The sequence below is a fragment of the Zea mays genome, chromosome 5 (genome assembly GCF_902167145.1).
Source record: "Zea mays cultivar B73 chromosome 5, Zm-B73-REFERENCE-NAM-5.0, whole genome shotgun sequence".
NCBI lineage: Eukaryota > Viridiplantae > Streptophyta > Magnoliopsida > Poales > Poaceae > Zea > Zea mays.
Window position 1 is genome coordinate 125,659,815 of NC_050100.1, and position 7,370 is coordinate 125,667,184.

Here is a 7,370-nt window from a genome sequence, read left to right on the forward strand (position 1 = left end):
AAGTAAAAAATTTGTATGAAACATATAAACGGAACAACAAATATCACTATGATATGCAAAATTCGTGTGGTAAACATTATCAATACCAGACATTATTTCTTTGATCTAGTTCTCGTCCATGAGGTAGTATTCAAGGCACTATTTTCCATAATCGCCTAAAAATCAATATTGTTCAGGCATTGTTAGACCTTAAGCTTGTTGCCTAATTCAATTTGTAACTTGGTCAACTTAAACCTTAATGTCACCTTCCATCACAGTTATAAATAAGACATGACTGTTGTCAGCCTTGTTAGAGAATCTGCAGAATCCAAATATTTCCCCTGGAAATGTACAGAACAAAACTCTATTGAAACAAGGCACAAAATCATTAAACTAATGTATTCCGTTCAAGAAAAAACTCACTGTTTCTCTTGGCAGACTGGCTACTACTTCAGATGACTGCAAATCCCACACTCTACATGGGCCACTGCTCCTATTCACAGCAAAAAGCTTCTCATCGGAACTGAGAAGATGGATCAAAGCAGAGGAACCAATCAGTATCTCACAACCAATAATCAAGTGGAAAAAGAGTTCAATGGCCATTTGTTACCTGATAGTAAGATCCTTAATCGATGTTTTAGTATCGATTTCTATGAGAACAGACCCCATGGTAGGCCAGTTGAAAACTCTTAAATGTCCATCCTATAAAGGAATATAAAGAAACAAACATGTCAATAACCATAAGATTTCAGTGCCATAACAGAAGCTCCAAGAGAAAGAAGAAAATTGCATATGAACCATCAACCATGAAAAACCTCAAAGCATAAATGCAAGACCATACTGAAAAGTTATTTACTTACATGGAGGCAAACCAGATTTGCCTTGTTATAACGTAAAAGCAAGATTAAATATCAGTGCTCAAAGACTGTTCTGCCAGTATGAAATGACTATTAAGAAGTCAATAGATAAAACCTATTGAAACCAATAAATGTATCTTTGCTTTCATCAGTAAATTAAGGTGATGATGCAAACATGTATAAAATAAGGACGTATCATAAAAACAAGGACGTGTCGTAAAAACGCATCTCAAGAACTACTTAATGTTATTTGGTATCTCCAATTCTCCATAGTCCATACGTTAAAGATAAGTAAAAACAATTACATTCAAAATTGCACTAGCTGTATTTTCTATGCAAAGATGTATGTATCTACTAACTACAGTTATAAAAAAGTAAAATGCAAAGGGAAAAATACACAATATTAACTTACTTTACCACCAAAAGCAAGTATTGAAGCTTCTCCGCTGAAGGATACGACCAACTTGAAACCAACATCTTTCAACTCTGCTAAAGCATCCTGGTCCGGCTCCAAAGCCAACCTCTGTGGTCCCTCTCCTTCCTTTGATTCCCATCGATACAACCTACATGAGTGTTTCCCTATAGACGGCGGACGATTTTTCAGGAGACCTGGCATGCAAGAGAGCCACACGCAAGAACAGGCCGGGACTGCGGCAGGTTATTAGATATATCAAGCAGCAGTGCTTTCTTCCACCCGTACCAATGTTGCTGAAACATCCCTTCTCTTGTACACCTAAGGTACACGATGAAAACTTCCAAAAATCAGGTAACACCAAAAAGTGGAATTTACTAAAAAAGATCAATAGCAAGGCATCATACATATAATTGATAAAACCGAATAGCGTCGCAACTGGAAGCAACCACCTCGATTCTACAGCTTGATGAGAAGGAAAGCACCTGGATGACATATTGGAACACGTGTAACAATCTATAGAGGGCCTAAAGTTGAGTAACCTTATGAACTGTCGGGGGACCTTACGACGTAGGCAATAGGAACTTCACCAGCTTCAGCACCTAGTAACCTTAGGAACAAGCACATATTCCCATAAGGTACAGCAAAAAACAGATTTCTGAAACGCACACACAGAAGTAGCTATCAACCCCAATGATTAGGTGACTAAACTTACGGGATAACAACAGCATCCAGAATTTCTGGATGAGACAGAAGTAGCCCTTCAAGCTTGGCGGGTGCAATCAGCCGAAGAAAATATGAAATTCGACTAAAGAAAAAAACACATGATATAAGATTCAAAAGGTAAAATAACATATGTGAAGGATAATCCATTTTATGATAGTTAGATCAAATAGTAAGCAAAGAATATAATGTTAGCCAAAGCACCACCTAAGACTAAAATACAGCTCGTGTGCTAAAAATTACGTGTACCTTGTTATCTATGGATGGAGAATTTGGTGCAAACCATGTGTCCTGCAGCTCACTCTGGCAATGCGTGAAGCAGGAGTTGATGAACACCCCTGCCTTTGGTTTGCTTTCAAACTGTCTCAGAGATGTCAGCATTCCACTTCTCAGTCCTGCCCAAAAGAAATCAAAATCAAAATTTGAATCATGCCATGAAAACAGTAGCTTCAGTTTAGCACATCGTAGATGATTGTTCAGTACAATATAAATCTGAACCATCTGCTTAACAGAGAGTTAACCGTGGAGGGTTGCGATCTGTGTTGTGCTGCATCCACCAGGATCTGACTTGCAGCGGCTCCAATGGCCTCCAGGATCAGACGAAGGTGGGGCTAGAATGTGGTGGAACTGTCCAAAAACTTGCCACCAGGTCTAGGTGCCGAAAACTATACTGATCGATCGCAAGCCACATTTTACCTGATATACATCATAAGCTGAATTCAAGATGAAAAAACGGGGTTCGGATGTTCGCAAGCGCGAACTGTGGAAAGAAACACTGCGCAGACATGGATCATCAGAACTGGTGGACATATTGAGCTATTAACTAAGTGATGGAACAAGACTGTTTTATCAAGTAAAAGAAAACATAACTCAATGCCAAACCACCAGGATTGTGCCAGACTGCACTTGCATTGCCTGCTCTACCAACGGCCCAAAACCATGATAACCAAGTTAGAGGCCCAGTAGCTACACCTCATGTGTCCTAGAATTGTTAATAAATCAATACTTGTATCATGTATGCAGCAAACATAACACAAATTGGAAGTCACTATCCCAGGAAACATGACAAATTTGGTAATAATGAACTAATGTCACCAACTGCGCATGAGAGATGAACTTAAGTATAGTCTCTTAGATTAGTTAAGTACTTAAATATACACATAGACGACAACAGAAAATACCTGCTTCAACCAGCATTCTTGATGTTTGTTTTCATATTTGTCTGGCGAGTAGCATCCGTACTCAGACCGACAGTAAACCCAAATATTACACTTTAAGGCTCCTGGTCTGGCCCTCTTAGCCTGATCTATACAGGCTTGACAGCAATCTGCGACACTTTCTTTGTGATGTGTTAAGCCCCATCTAACTGCAGTGCCACCATAATCAGTATGCAGTTCAGTATGCAGTTCAGGGGGCAAAGGTGGACCTGGTATTATCTCTTCATCTGCAACATTAGCATCAATCAAGAACCATTATTCAATTGTCTCTTGGAGTAATTTAAAATTACTGCACAATTTGGTCACCATTAATGACCCATAAGACGTAATCAACAATTTGATCATCATGTTCGATATGATATATAGTGGGAGGTATCCAAAGACCAATGTCCTCCAATAGCATTTGCCAGTTAAACTCCAAGGCTCGCATTAACATCCCTAAATATTGAACTAGATGGCATTATAATTGTTAACAAAATAAAAAAGAATAAATATGTCATCATAGCAACTTCAAGTAAGCTCCCGTACTTGAATCTTCACTGGAGAGGCCAAAATTTGATAAATTCTTAGAAGATGTACTTCCCATGTCCTTAAGCTTCCCAACACGCCATGCTTCTATAGCTTCTGGCATATATTAGAAAAACAAAGGGAAAATATTTTATTTTAGGTTAGTAAACATCTCATTATAGTTCACGCTTATTCCAAAATATGCCTTACAAAGAAGTAAGTGAAAACAAACTCATATGTTATCCCTGGGTGCTGACATACAAACCTTGTTGTTCCATGGTATTAGAACCTTCCCCCAAATCGTGCAGTCTCTGCAGAATCTCAAGTGAAACTTTCTGGTTCAGCTCCAGTGGCAGCCCTTTTTGTGTCTTCTCTTCCCTCGCGAATGCCTTTGTAGCTTCTTCACCTTCTCGCACCAGAGGCCAAAACCCAATGTCTCAAAAGCTTCAGATCACCGCTTCAATGGAACACCTGAACAAATTGAATTCCAGACACAAGAGCTCTATAGGACAGCTATTACCTCTTCAATGAGCTCGATGGGCTCAACTGCGCGGCGAAACCAGATCGACTAATCCACCCACCTCATGTGCTCCTTGGAATACTTCAGCTCCCCGCCTAAAGCCACAGGCACGAACTTAATTGGTGGATTAATTTGTTTAGAACAATCACATGGACTAACAGTGAGCTGACGAGAGAGAGAGAGAGAGAAAGACAGCACGTTTGGGTGCAAATGCGAAGGAGCCGAGAGCGTAGAGCGCGCGGGCCACGAGCAGCGCGGCGATGAGGTTGGCCACGCAGAGGGCGACGGCGGCGCGCCGGCAGGTGCACCACCTCGCTGCGGCGGTCGCGCGGCCATCGAGCCGCAAGGCCCTCACCATGGCGTCACGGGTGGAGCTGGCAGGGGCGGGATCACTATGATGCCTCGTGCAGCATCTCGGCTGCCGGGGAAGGGGGCGCGGTGAATGCCGTCACCGCCAGGTATGGAATGGGGCGTGTCGAAGACGGAGGAGAAGGAATGGGGAATTGGGGATACCGGCCTTGAGGTAGTAGGGGAAGCTAGAATCGCTGCAGCCAGGCTGGGGGCATGGATCGCGCGGCGAGCCGAGGGCATGGTGAGGCGGGGGGCATCAGGGTGGGGGCACGCCCTTGCTACGCGGGCATCGCGACATCGCAGAGAGGGGCACGGGCATCACGGCATCGCGGGGGTGGGTGGACTCCTTTCCTCGCGCGGGGATGGTGGGCGGGGGCGGGCGTACTCCTTTCCTAGCGCAGGAATGGTGGGCGGGGGCGGGGGAAGCTCCGTCGCGTTGATGAGCGCCCCGACGGGGGACCCCGGCGCTGGCGTCGGTGTGCAGAAGTTGCAGATCTGAAGATGTGGTATGGGGGGAAGAAGGGGAGGGGCAGCGATCACGAATCGGGATGGGGCTGGGGCGCTCATAGACCTACGCAGGGCCGATGGACGCGAGGTTCACGAAGGCAGGGGCGTACAGGCGAGGCTGGCACGGAGGGATTGGGGACGGGGTGCGTGCATGGGGAAATGAGTGGGAGGCAGGGCGTCAAGGCGAGAATGGAGGGGCGCGGGGGCGAGAATGACGGCGCAAAGGATGTTGGGGAGGATGGGGCGCGAGCATCCTTGGGCTGGCATCTCGACGGGGATGACGGGAGCGGGGGCATGGTGAGTCAGGGTGGATGCCCTCCTTGGACCCTTATAGGGTAGTAGATATAATCCATCCACACCACCATTCAAGTTAACTAGCAAGGATAGAAAAGGATCTCACCATAACTAAACCAGACTCGAGACCACTAGATCGACGAAGATTCTTGGCTCAAACAAATCATCGAACACTTAGCAAGCGTTGTGTTTGGACTTCATCTTCTCCACCAAATCATGAGATTTCTCCTCACAATATCCACACATATACAGTGATTATTAGCAAGGCACAACCTCGGGTGAAGAAGCAAGTTGAAAAATATTGAGGGCTCCCACCGAGAATGGGCGACGCCGGCACCGGAGTGGTCCAAACACAGCTATGATGACACGTGGCCTGTTGCATATAACATCGAGCAGCAGACGAGCGAGAATTAAGAGGTGCTACTGCGATTGTGCAAAAACCTAGGGGAGGAGCGGATGCTTGGGCTTTCATCCATGGAGAACAAAAGAAAAAGGGTGGGCTGCTGCTATTGACGTCCATGGAAGGAGTTGGGGCGGCCATGGGAGATGGCTGGAACAGGGAAGTGGAGGTTGGGCAAGAAGAAGTGCAGGAACAAGCTCGACCACCAAGGGGAAGCGGCCGGTGCCCAGAGCGCCATGGGATATGGCTGGAAATGGCCGTGGGAGGGAGCTAGGGACTACGCGAGCACCATGGAAGGGGAGTTGCAGGGGAGGAGAGGAGAGGCGGAGGTACCGGCTGGACGCAAGGGAATGGTGGGCGGGTAGGGAGCAGCATCAGCCAACATTGGTGCAGGGGCAGCAAACAGCACCCACGGTGAGCACTAGAGGGATCAGAGCAAGAAGGGTGTCCATGGTGGAGCTGGAAGGAGTACCAAAAGCACCGACAGCTTGGTGCCGGATAATAAGAAACCAAGCCCCAGAGGCTAGTGCCGAACACCAAGGAGAAGGGAGAAGAGGCTGGAAGCCTGGGGGCGATGGATGAAGAAAATCAAATATTTTTCTCTCCCAATTCTTATAACAAACAAATATGGAGGTTGTTTGTTTCCATAATTTTTAGCCATTCATCTTTTCACAACGTAAATGGATAACATCGTTTCCTGTTTGGTAAATGGATAACATCGTTTCCTATTTGGTACGGCCAGAATGTTAGAACTAATCTTGTTATTTAGGTGTTAATGTTTTAGCAAGTGTGTTAGGTACTAACCGAGCTGCCAAGTGGTGTGGCATGCTGGTGGAACAGTGATTCGTGTGTGTGCGTCCGCTGGCATAGCAGATGATTGAGCGGTTTGTGTGGAGGAGCTGGTCATGCGGATCATAGTTGCATGAATGGACATTGGATCAGGCCGAGTGCATCTGGTGTCTGTCTGAGTACAGGGAGAGAGCTTACAAGAAAATTTCAGGCCTTAAGATAAGAAGGCAACCAACATGAGGAGAGGCTGGAAACAAGCGTGTGCGTGTTGTGCGGATAAGGCTGCACGTGGAGAGCAGTAAATCGAATTTTTTTCCTCTATTTCATTTCTTTTCGAGAATATAAATATAGATATAAATATAATCTGAGTTCTAGGGGTACGTTTGGTGGCAGGATGTAAATAGATCGAACTAAAATGATTTCAGCTTTGATATTTTAGACAGTTCAGACAGAGGGAGACAGATGCAATGCCAAAAATGTGATAGGCGAAAATGATTTGGACAATTTAGACAGATGGAGACAGACACAATATCAAAATCGTGATAAACAAGGATGATTAAAATTTAGTGACGGTTATATTCATCGATATCCCGTACTTAAGTCTATAGTCAATGTCGAACATGAGATAAACACCTGGGGTGTTACAGCCCTCCCCCCTTAAAAGAATCTCGTCCCGAAATTCAGAGGCGAAAGACTTTTATGAGTAAAGAAGCATGTAACCCCGTCCATATCAGTGGTAGCATAAGGCAGTTCCAAGCAGAGACAAGTATCTCAAGCTATTATTTCTCAAGTGTGTATAGCATGTATCATTTAA

The 7,370-nt window shown here is 45.1% G+C and overlaps 1 pseudogene; it reads right to left on the bottom strand.

Annotated features, from left to right (window-relative positions):
- Positions 1-257: 257 nt before the first annotated feature.
- Positions 258-4,573, bottom strand: LOC111589320 (uncharacterized; annotated as a pseudogene).
- Positions 4,574-7,370: the final 2,797 nt, after the last annotated feature.